Genomic DNA, 8,738 nt, shown 5'->3' with positions numbered 1-8,738 from the left:
CTAAACATTTAAAATTATAACTACTAATAGTTGGTAATTTACATATGGATGTATATAATCTATAAAATTACTAACATGGGAGTATAATCATCTACACTAAACTCCTGACGGAGGGAGATAGGTTAATTCTAGTGAGAAGGTCAATAAGCATGGAAAATAGAGTTTACTCCTTCAAGAATTAAGCAGCTGGGAGCTTCATGGGTTAGCACTATGGTTGCTGTGGGTGCATGGTGTGGCCATAATTAGGAGTTCTGGTCAAGACAAAGGTCATCAAGAAAATAGAATTATCTGGAAAAATCAGCAATGGCATGAATGTGAAGGTTTCTGTAGCTTCTGGAGAGTTTAGGGAACAATTAAAGAATTGAGGAAAAAAGTAATAAAGAACTTGCAAAATTGGGATAAGTTTCTTTGTCCCATTTCAATGTTCTTTAGGAATTAAAGCAAAGGATTTGAGTGACTTTAAATTGCTTCGAGGACTGGCCTATGTTTTTGTGAATGTAACCCTGCTCTGAAACTGTAACGCATGGATTTCCAAGTTCCATGGGTGTGATGAAGAGATGGATGTAGATACATACATGCACATTTCTTTCTTTTTTTTTTTTTTTCTTTGAGATGAAGTCTCAGTCTTCTGCCCATGCTGGAGTGCAGTAGCACGATATCGGCTCACTGCAGCTTCTGCCTCCCAGGTCCAAGTCATTCTCCTGCCTCAGCCTAAGTAGCTGGGATTACATGCCACCATGCCCTGATAATTTTTGTATTTTTAGTAGAGACAGAGTTTCATCATTTTGACCAGGCTGGTCTCAAACTCCTAACCTCAGGTGATCCACCCACTTCGAGCTCCCAAAGTGCTGGGATTACAGGCACGAGCCACCGTGCCAGCCCATCCATGCACATTTGTCTATTCCACAATTATAAAATACATGTTAAACAGTTTGGTTAGTGAAGATATCTTATGAAGATTTTTCCTACATCAAGCAGTTAATCGAGTGCTTCATTTCAAGGCTACCTTTACCCTTGAAAGCCACAGCCATTTGCAATTCCCTGCCACAGACTCCGAGTCCCCTTTTGGTCCTAATGAATGGTATCCTCCTCCACACTCTCTGGTGTGTGGGTAAACAGTAGAGGGCATCTCAATAAAAGAGACTTGTAAAAGCACCCTTCCAGCCCAGAGTAAGCACGGTATATTTTGTAATATAAAGGAAAAAAATTAATTAGAGATTTTTTAACACTGAATTCTGAAAGAAGAAAAAGGTAAATGGTCTTGCAATAAAAATGCATGATCAGTGGGCAGTTTACCATGTGAAAAACACCATTATATGTTGTAGGAAATTTAACAATATAAGACATGGTTGTCAAGATTTTCAAGAACTATTTGAAAGAGCAAACATATAATCTTAAAAAAAATAAGAGTATAATACGATACGTGATTTTTTGCTGAAAAAGGAGCATGACACAGTGAGTACTAGAGGATTCTGATACTCATTCAAATTTGCGAAATACAAATATAGGTGAAGAAGAGCTAGCAAAGCATTTTAAACAGAGAAACACTATATTTAAATATACATATTAGAAAGATGAATTACAGTGATCTAGAGAATAATCTGGAAATAAATGAAATTTGCATCGTCTTTAACCTATATTATAGTCCCACATTTTAAACATTTAAACATCCTTTAAAGTGCATTAAATGCAGTTGACTTAAAAAAAATAAAACCCTGTGACTTTAATTTTCTTCTGCCACCTTTGTGAGTCTTTTACACTCTCTAAGGCTTCAGAACTTCATTTATAAAATAAGATGGGTAATCTGCAATCACTAAAATATGTTTCAGGCTTCAAGTTCTCTGAAATAACAAAGCTAAATGGTTATGTGAAGTACTAAATGTATGTTTTCATAGGCTGTCTGCCCTTCGTTCAGTAGAAAAAAAAGCATTTGCTATCTCTGTTAGACATACACTAAATATTCAAAAATCTGAATGAATTATTTTGGTTTTCTTCTCATTTTTTTTCCGAATCACAACAATGTAAGATTGTATGCAATGAATCGAGGGGAAAAGGAATGATAGGAAAATTTTTGAGACTACTCTTCAGTGTAAGGATGCTTAATACTTTAGTTGCCATAAAAGTTAATGAGGATGTCAAGTTACTTTGAGGTTCAACCCCCAAAGGAAATCCTCAGTTCTGCCAAAAAGCAAAATCTATGCATGATAATAAGCATCTCTGAGGAAAATAAAACACTGATGATGGTGTAAGAAGCATGACTCAATTATGTGCAGAATAATGATAAGCCTTGCATCCTGTATACTTTCCTAATTGGATAACAGTGCAATCCTGTGTACTAGAAATAGTGTGGAGCACTCATTAAGTAGAGAAAAACACACAAGTGATCTTGTCTTAGTTATAACTCAAATGTGAATTCAGAAATAAAAGGCTTATGTCAAATACAAATCACTTTACATATTTTTTTTTCATAAAAGTTTCTCTCAGTTGGAATTTAATTCATTCAATGTATCATGCTAAATTGTAAGAAGTAAAACTAGGGGAACAAAAGGAACAAGTAGCTTTCTTAATCATAGAAGTCTATGTGTAAGGCAAGACCTTGATATGCAGGAACAGCAATGATTTTTAACTTTTATCCAGAAACATAGAATTCTATCTATATACGAAATTTCTGGTAAAGGGCTCACCCAGATTTTCGTTCATGTATGTTTTTCTACCTCACTTCATTTGCTGTCAACTCTTCTGACAATAATAGCCTTTACCATCCACAAAATGATTGTTAAGAGGAATCACTTGCTCATGTGTTTCATGCTTATGAGAGAACAATGGGTACAGGAGAACTCGAAAAATAAACCATCACTGTTTATACACCCTAGGGAATTATCAAGCATTGTCTGGAAATAAAAAAAATAGAAAGGAAAGGGAAGAAATGGAAAAGAAAGAAAAGGAGAATATAGGGCAGAAAAGGAAGGAGGTAGAAGGCAAGGGAAGGAATTATGGCCCACTAAGAAGAGACAGTAACTGCTGAATCTAGACGTGTGGCCAAGAGATAAATAATTCAAAATTTTGAAGCAATTGTATTGATTACAAAAGTAGGTCCTCCTGAAAGAAATCTTAGAGGAATAGCAATAGCTAATGCTCAACTTAATCTACCAAAGAATTTTTTTTCTAGTGGAAGTATACTCTTTTCAGCATTCACAGTCTAGGAAATAGAGCCTTTTATTCATTGATCTACTTGTTTTCAAAAATTGTTGAAGTAGCATTGAAAATGATAAATGTTTGTTCTCCATCTTTGGTAAACCCAGCTTTAAAGATATCCTGATTATAAGCCACATGGTGTGTACCGTAAAGTGTCTCCAGATTCAAGTGTGTCCTGGCATTTGTTTTCAAGGTGAGAAGTTTCCAGAAAGAAGAGATACATTCTTATTTATTCTTAAGTCTCTGACTTGAATTTTATCAGGTCTTTATTATCAAATTTTCCTACAATAGAATAAGCATTACTCAAGGAGTTCTCCTGCCCTCTAGTAAAAGCCCAACTAATTTTGTTGGTTTATTACTGTTCAAATGTCTGAAAATTACTTATGACAAAAAATTACTTGGTATTATCAAAGTCATATGTATAGAGAACAGTCCATGAGTTTCTAGGTAAAGTTGTTCCTTCACCATAGTATATAAATGGATTTCATAATGACTTGATTACTTTTAGAAGTAAGTTTACAAGTAAGCCTTAACCTAGAATCTATTGTCTGGTTGTTGGATAAGACTTCATACACTACTTCATAACTTCAGAATTGTTTCCACTTCCCTGACACAGCATGGTATACAGTGTGTGATCAGAGACTGAACATCACCATGGTAGTTGCTCTTTGCTGAGAATAATTCCATTTTCTTATCCAAACACACTACTACCTCTTGCCCTAACATATTCTTCTGTATCATTAGTCTTTTCTCAACCCATTCCATTCTAGAACCAGAATATTAGGGACAGGTGAGCTTTAACTGATTTCTTTTGATCACAGTATTATGATCATGTATCCACTTCAATATTGACTCCTATAAAACTCAAACTCACACTTCTAAGCCTCTTCTAACAAAGTCTATAGGGCCTAGCATTTTTTTCTCACTGTGAGTATCCATTTTTCCACACACTATCAATTTTCCTTCCCCTGTTAAACTATTTATTGTATATTTTTATATATTTATAAACTCCTAATTCACTTCTGGGCAAGTGGCTAACATAACACACAAGATGCAATCAGTAGTGAGTTATAAACAATCTATTGTATTCCCTTATTCAAATATTTTTGTAGTTCTTTTGCACTAAAGAAGTCCAGAGGTAAACAATACTGATCTAGAATTGTGGAGCCAGTGCTGTGTCAGGGACCCAGAATATTTCCATACTTGGTATGAGGCTTCTGTCTTTAAACAGGCAAGATAGCTGCAAGTTTACCAGTAGCCAAGAAACGGGCAGGATAGAAGGCATATACTGGCTGACGCCCTTTTCTTTTTTTTATATCATTAGTTCATCCGTACTGCTTATGTTTTTGTCTTATTTGTAGAATTATTTTGCATGGTGACTAGAATTTGCAAGGCATTCTGGAGAATGTAGATTTTCGGGACAACTTGTGACTCTAAAAGAATTTAATATTCGGTTAGTTTTAGAAGATAGGGAGAATGGATATTAGGGAGGTAACCAGCACTGTCTGCTATCATATGTACAATAAAACAAAAACGTTTAACATTTATGTAGACACACACACACACACACACACACACACACACACATAATTAATTGTTGAAGTTCTTACGTTTTTTTCATTTTTCTGCCTGTGGCCCCATAACTGAGGTTGCAAAAAGTACTTCTTTCCTCAAGAAAAATTGAAAAACTTTTAAATGCGAATATGTAGTATTCAGTTTGCATTTGTGGAAGAATAAATTAAACTAAACAAAAAGCTTGCTTCCTTTTAAACAAACCAACATTTTTTTTCTGAAAACTATTGGGTAAAACATGGTGCTAAGGATGATTAGGAATCTTGGATTAATTAGGTAACATGCATGCCCTTTAGGGGCTCAGAATCAAGAGATGGGATTAGACTCAAAGTATTTATTCCATTTGTGATCTTATAGAATTCCAACTTCTAAAACTGATTGCTAAATTTAATTTATCTCATATCTTTTAAGCTTTTTTATTTTTATAGATACCTAACAGCTATACATATTTGTAGAGTACATGTGATATTTTGATACCAGCATACAATATGCGATGGCTAAATTGGGGGAATTGGTGTATCCATCACCTAAAATATTTATCTTTTTTTGTGTTAGCAATATCCGAATTCTACTTTTCTAGTAATTTTGAAATATACAAAAAATTATTGTTACTGTGGTTACCTTATTGGGCTACTGAATACTAAATCTTATTCTCTCTATGTAACTCAGCTTTTGTACCCATTAACAATCTTCTCTTTGTTCCCCCTTTCCACAATCCTTCCAATCCTTTGATAACTATCATTCTACTCTCTATGTTTATGAAATCAATTTTTGTAGCTCTCATATAAAAGTGAGAACGTGTAATACTTTCCTTTCTGTGCCTGGCTTATTTCACTTAACATAATGTCCTCTAGTTTCATCCAAATTTTTGCAAATGGCAGGATTTAATTTTTTTTTAAGGCTGAGTAATATTTAATTGTGTAAATGTATGTTTTCTTTATCCATTCATCTACTGGGGAATATTTAAGTTGATTTCATATCTTGGCTATTGTGAATAGGGATACAATAAACATGGGATATGCAGTTTTCCTAAACCATTTATTGAATAGGCTGGCCTTTCCCTATTTTCTTGATACCTTGGTTGGAAATGTAATGACTGTAAATGCATAGATATATTTCTGGGTCATTTATACAACATATTAAGAGATGCTCCCCAAAAAATATTTCAAATGCTTATAGACTTCTGTAATCCTCAGAACACTTCAAATGACTACCCTGAAAATGATATAAATATTTTGTATCTTAAAAAACTATGACAGTATAGGGGTGGAGGGATTGGAGAGGGATAGCATTAGGAGAAATACCTAATGTAGATGACGGGGTGATGGATGCAGCAAACCACCATGGCACGTGTATACCTATATAACAAACCTACACATTCTGCACATGTACTCCAGAACTTAAAGTATAATTTAAAAAATTATGACAGTCTGAAACCCTGAAAATTATAAGATTTTCCACCTACCTGCTCCTTTCTTTACATATACCTTTAGTCTTCTCTGAGTGGATCGAATGATATGAATACATCATTCCTACAAACACATCAGCCAGCTTCACTTGAGTGAATATGTGGAAGATGTGGACATCCTATAGACACTGATGAAAAAGATATCTTGTTAGTATTTCTAGTTACTGTGACGCACATTAAAGTGTGTTAGTCTTACACCATCTTTTATTAGTATGCATTCCATAAACTGTTTATCTTGATAATTTTGTATAATAGTCATTTGTATAGCTTTCTCAAATTCATTTTAGAATGATGTGAGAGAGCATGATACAGAATGAAAGAATAAATAGAGGAGAGAAAAAAGTGATGAAATATTTTGTTTTAGCATCCTATGTAGTCACTAAGAGAAGTGCTCATCATTAATATTATTCCTCACCATTAGTGTTATTCTGTCTTACTTTTAAGTACAGGTAATATGGTTTGGCTGTGTCCCCACCAAAATCTCATCTTGAATTTTAGTTCCCATGTTCCCCATGTGTCATGGGAGGGACCTGGTGGGAGGTAATTGAATCATGGGGCAATTTGCCCCTTGATATTCTCAACATTCTTACAAGTTCTGATAGTTTTATATGGGCTTCCCTCTTTATTTGGCTCTCATTCTTCTCCTTCCTGCTGCTTTGTGAAGAAGGGCATGTTTGCTTCCTCTCCACCATGATTGTAAGTTTCCTGAGGCCTCCCCATCCATGCTGAGTTGTGAGTCAATTAAATCTCTTTCCTTTATAAATTACCCTGTCTCCACTATGTCCTTTTAGCAGCATGAGAACAGACTAATACAAGAGGGGATCTTAATCTTGGCATCAAGTAATAATGAACTTTTACACTGGCATCCTTGTACTCTTAAGGAGGCTATTGAATTTCCAAAAGGGTCAGGGCAAGCAAATTTCAAGGGTGAACATAAATATTGCTCCCACATTCCTAAGATATGGCTAACTTTGACTGCTATGTGATATATGCGGTATCTAGAATAATCAAGTTTATACAGATAGAAAGTAGAATAGTGATTGCCAGGGGCTGGGGGAGGGAAGAATTGTGAGTTACTTTTTAATGAGTAGAGTTTCAGTTTGAGAACATGAATGAGTTCTGAAAATGGATGGTGGCGATGGCTGCAGAGCAGTGTAAATGTACATAATGCCACTAAGCTGCACGCTAAAAATGATTAGATGGTAAATTATATCAGTAGAAAAATCAAAATAAATAAATAAGTTTGTTAAGGTATAATTTACATAAAGTTAAATGCACTCATTTTAATTGCAAACTTTGTAAAGTGTTAACAAATGAATACTTCCATGTAACCACAACCACAGTAAATAAAAAAAAATATTTTTATCACTCAAAAATGTTCCCACATGCAAATTTATAGTCAATAAACCAACTTTCATTTCTGCTCCTAGGCAATCATTGGTCTGATTTCTTTCACTATGTATCAGATTTCTTTGTTCTAAGATTGCGTATAAATGAAATAATACCATGTGTTATTTTTTTTTCTGGCCTTTTTTACCAAGCAAGGATGATTTTGAGAATCATCCATGTAGTTGTACATATCAATATTTGAGTGTTAGGCTGGGTAGTACTTAATTGCATCAATACGCTACACTTTTTTATATGTTCACTTTTTTTTTTTTTTTTTTTTTTTTTGAGATGGAGTTTCGCTCCTGTTACCCAGGCTGGAGTGCAATGGTGCAATCTCAGCTCACTGCAACCTCTGCCTCCTGGGTTCAGGCAATTCTCCTGCCTCAGCCTCCTGAGTAGCTGGGATTACAGGCAAGTGCCACCGTGCCCAGCTAATTTTTTTTTTTGTATTTTTAGTAGAGACAGGGTTTCACCATGTTGACCAGGATGGTCTCGATCTCTTGACCTCGTGATCCACCCGCCTTGGCCTCCCAAAGTGCTGGGATTACAGGTGTGAGCCACCGCTCCCAGCCCTATGTTCACTTTTTAATAAACATTTGAGTTGTTCCTTGTTTTGGCTTGTGAAAATATAAATGCTACAGATATTCATGCATGAGTATTTATATGATACATTTTTTGTTCCCCTTGTTCAAATAAGTAGAAGAGAATTGGTGGCTCATATTGTAATTGTGTATTTTTAAATTGCCAGAATGTTTACCAAAACACTATCACTTTACATCCCCTTCAATACTACATAAGAGTGTTCCAACTACTCCACTTTGCCAACACATTGTCAGCCTTTCAATTTAGCCATTCTTATGGACGTGTTACTTTATTTTCATTTAATTTAAATTATTCTCATTTGCACTTCTCTGATGAAAAATAATGCTAGCATATTTTATATGCTTCTTGAGCTTTTTATATGCTTCTTGAACATTTTTATATCTTCCTTCATGAAATATTTGTTTAAATCTGTATCCATCTTTTATTGCATTGTTTGCCTCCCAGTAGAATTGTAGACGTTTGTTACAAATTGAGTATACTCATTCTTTGTTTGATGCTATTGAATATATTT

This window comes from Aotus nancymaae, unplaced genomic scaffold (assembly GCF_030222135.1).
Source record: "Aotus nancymaae isolate 86718 unplaced genomic scaffold, 86718_ANA_hifiasm-v0.15.2.pri h1tg000019l, whole genome shotgun sequence".
In the NCBI taxonomy this organism is placed as follows: Eukaryota; Metazoa; Chordata; class Mammalia; order Primates; family Aotidae; genus Aotus; species Aotus nancymaae.
The sequence above is the reverse complement of the archived record's forward strand: the minus strand, read 5'-3'. Positions refer to the sequence as shown.